The sequence below is a fragment of the Protopterus annectens genome, chromosome 1.part0 (assembly GCF_019279795.1).
Source record: "Protopterus annectens isolate FY-2018-M chromosome 1.part0, PAN1.0, whole genome shotgun sequence".
Classification (NCBI taxonomy): Eukaryota; Metazoa; Chordata; order Ceratodontiformes; family Protopteridae; genus Protopterus; species Protopterus annectens.
The window spans coordinates 521,043,831-521,047,780 of NC_056725.1; positions in this window are offsets into that span (position 1 = coordinate 521,043,831).

Consider the following 3,950-nt stretch of genomic DNA (forward strand, 5'->3'; position numbering starts at 1 on the left):
AACCTCTGCAGTATTGCTTCAGTAAAGCAGGGTGTGATGTACTAATCAAAGATTGCATAGGCCACTTCTGCACTATTCTTAAAATTTGGTAGAGGAGTACACACCCACATTGAGAAGATGTCTGTGTAGAGTTAGGATGGTTTAGTTATATATGTGTATCTGTGTTACATACATGCCTGCATTTTCAAATGGTCAAGAGGTGTGCATTTTCCTTTGTCAAGAAAAGCTACTTGCATATCTTAGTCATTCACACCAATCCCAGTCAGTGTTTTGTTTAAAACAAATTGTTTCATTGGGGCAGCATACTTAATATGCATTCATAGAAACAATGTTTTCCTCAGTTGTACTTCGATCTGGTCCCTGTGTTTTGAGTTTTTTTCTTTAGACAGACATACACACATACCTTTTATATAAATAAGTTAATTGGTCAGTGGACGACTATTTTAAAGTGTGTGTCACCTTCATATTTTTGTAGAAGCTCATGTTCAAGTCACTTAGCAGTAGGCTAGTTTTAAACAAAAGCTAGGAGCTAAAGACATTGATTACTTTTGAGCTACTGATTTCTTCTGGCTATTCAGTTCTGATACTCATCTTTATAGTACCAGAGTCCACTTTCACATCTATCTATTTCACAGCTTCCAGATTGTCTCCAGGTACTTACGTTTTCAAAGGCTACTTCCATACCTGTGGTACAGCAAGTCAATGTAGGAATTTTGGTTAATGTGTGCCTTTACCTTTACTCCAACGATCAGTACCTGATAGTGCACCTTGTGTATAGTTAATTTCATTATCAGTAATTCCTCAACCAAGGAAGAAGGATAGCATATTGGTCACACACAGTAATTCTTTTGTCATCCCCCTGTTCTGCAAATTTTAGAATTGTTTTGCAACTGAAGCTTGTCATGCTGAAATCAGAAATCACATTCATCATCCTGCCCTAACCTTCACAGCAGTGCCATTGTAACAACTAAAATTGTCAGTTTGAGACCTTCCCTTACCCTCAATCCCAGTTTTTATCATAACCAAAAAAGATAAAACAAAGAAGGGAAAGGTTGCTAATTCGAACTGTTTTCTCCCGGTTTGAGGCCAGCTGTTTCCATACTTTCTTTGTAGAGTGAGATCCCTTTTAATGGAGTACTCCTTGTCCTGTGTGGATATATTTTGCATTTTGAATCTGTTTCATTTACAGATTCATAGAATGCCACATTTACTGGTTTCTAAGGGACTTGAAGAGCATGTTTTATCATTGCATTAAAACAGTACAAGAGCAAGACTGACAGTTAACTTGCACCTGCCAGTGTACAGTGAGTTATTGTATTTTGCATTCTGGTAGGTGGGGCAGTAGTTGCCAGGAAATGAGAGATGCGTTGTTTAAATCTGAAAAAATATATATTTTAAGTTAAACAAATAACAGTTTTTTTGCTTTCCTTTTAAATTTAAATAATTTTCCTCATATTTAAGCTGCATAATTGTGGCACTGCATACCACAAATTCAGTAGTGATATTGAGCGATGTTTTAAAAGTAGAGCAGTGCGTGGTCTGCCTTTGAAGACCTGTAGACATATTTAAGGTAACCTACACAGCCAGCATTGCAGGTGTAGACCAGAATACAGCATAGTCAGCATTGCAAGCTTTAAACAAGTTAAGTGTTTTCTGGGTTTCTTAAGTTTTGCTGTGTAAACCAACCTGATTTTTTTCTCATTACGTTAGCAAACCACAGATCAGTATTCAAACAGCATATTTCATCAGCATCTTGATAATGTTGTCTTTGCTCTTAGTCGTTAGTAGTTTGTACAAAATGTAATCAGCAGCCTAAATGTTACATTAGCATAGTGATTATCTTTGAGAAATTTACTGTGTTGACACAAGTTGTTAAACTTGCACAGTAAGAAGAATTGAGATAAACACTATTTTTATCAAGGTCTCCATACAGATTGAATGTATACCTTGCAGTATTGTTAGCCAGTGTGATAAGAACAAGTGCTTACACAGCCATCATAAGCAGTGCATGCTAACTGCAAACTTAAGAATTCTTGAAAATGGAGCATGGTATTATATTAGCCATTCATTGTCCCTTTATATCATTAAGTAAATTAATTTTCAAATTTCTTTCTTCTGCAGTATTTTAACTCTCTTATGATATCAGTTTGTAAGTTCTAGTTTGGTTAGTTCTGGCGAAGCAAAGTAGTGCTGTAAAACTTCATGATTGAAAGAACCTAAGTAAGCATCCTGTGCAGATCTGACATGGTGCTTACCACAGTGTGTAAATTATGTGGAACTTAAAGGACATTCCATATCACCGTTAAGGGCAGTGTGGACTTCTTTTGTTTGGGTAGCCCTATGTTTCTTGGTTGCTCCCATTCTTGTTTTGTTATTAGTAGGCTTACATGGGAAGGAATGCTAATCCTATAGCCCCCTTTTGAAACTCATGTTCCAAGTTATTTAAACCTGGGGACATTTGCTCCTTTGGCACCTGTTAGCCCTCTCCCTATGGTACATGTGTTGTGGATGAATGTTGTTTGGGACCTGGCTCAGGCTGCTTATGCCTTTTTCTGATGAGGTTTTGCAACTGTTTAGGTCACACTTTGTACCTTTGTCATCTTTACTTTTAGAGATCATTTGTTTTTTTATTATTATCTTTTTATTTTTTTGCATTACTCTTGTCCTACTGTATTTGTGTGTTCATACTGGGCTAACTGCACTGAATGGCCATTTTTAAGCCTTGCTAATGACCCGAGGTCAGAATCAAACCCTGTACCTTGCATCTGTGAGGTGTAATCCACCCTCGGCTCACTTTTTTTGTCAGCCATCAGCCTTTCTATGGTAAACATTTCTCAAGTGACCCTGCTTTTCAGGAAAGTCCTCAATCTCCACCTCAAAAATTTGTTTTCTTCTGCTAAAACTGGTAATTTGGAGAGATGGATGGCAGTGATGGCAGTGGATTACACTTTATAACTCTTAATTATTATCATTATTTATTGGCTTATTTTATTTCAGAAACTGTATGTTAATTCACATTATCTAATGGCTCTCAACATGCAGCCATTGAAAGTAGGGGCAAAGGCTGTTGAAAAGTTGGTACATTCCAGCATTTGGCAGAGCACTCCAATTCCAGACTCCAGTAACATGTGTGCTCTGCTATCTTGTTTTGACTGCATTCTTCACTATATTCCTGTCTGGTTAGGAAAAATAAGTTGAAAGGGAAGGATGCGGCATTGTTGCCAGTGTTTATCAACATTTTGCATTTTGAGACTTTGGTCTGCCTGCTAACTCCTCCTCCATCCTCTCTACTGCAAAGCTCTCATGTTGATGAATTAGTGTACCACAAAGTAAGGGATAGCAGAGATACAAAAGTAATAAAAGATTACAAACAGAAACCACTAGGGTAATTATAGATGCATTTAACAGTTGAATTTTTCATGGCTGTGTGAATTTTAACATTCTCTGTTGATACCAGCAGAGTCTGCAAGAAGATGAAATGTATTTTGTTTATCTGATGAAATCATAACACAGCCAAATGGTGCTATTAAAAATAAAAGTTTGTTTAGAAATAAAAGCCATTTAAAATTGTGTTTATAAGGCAAGTGTATTATCTATCAATTTAAATCTGCTTTCCTAAGGCAAACTGTATTCTTTGATTTCTTTATTTGCAGGTTTCTGTAGCAGCAGACCTGCTTTTTCCTTGGATCTTATACCCTGCAGTTTTAATCCGCTGTACACCCTGTGCAGACCATAGCATTGTAGCAGTCAAGAATTGGCACATGCAATAATTAACGCAGGTTACTAGCTGAGTAGAGTAAGATGCAGTCCAGTACATAAAGTCAAGAGGAAGGGAAAGAGGTGTCCGCGAATATTCAGCTTGTAAAAGGTACAAAATAAATTTTAATATTTTGGCCTCACTGTTCTGCAGGAGGACAGTGAGATCAAATCATTTTTATTTTGTCCTTTCC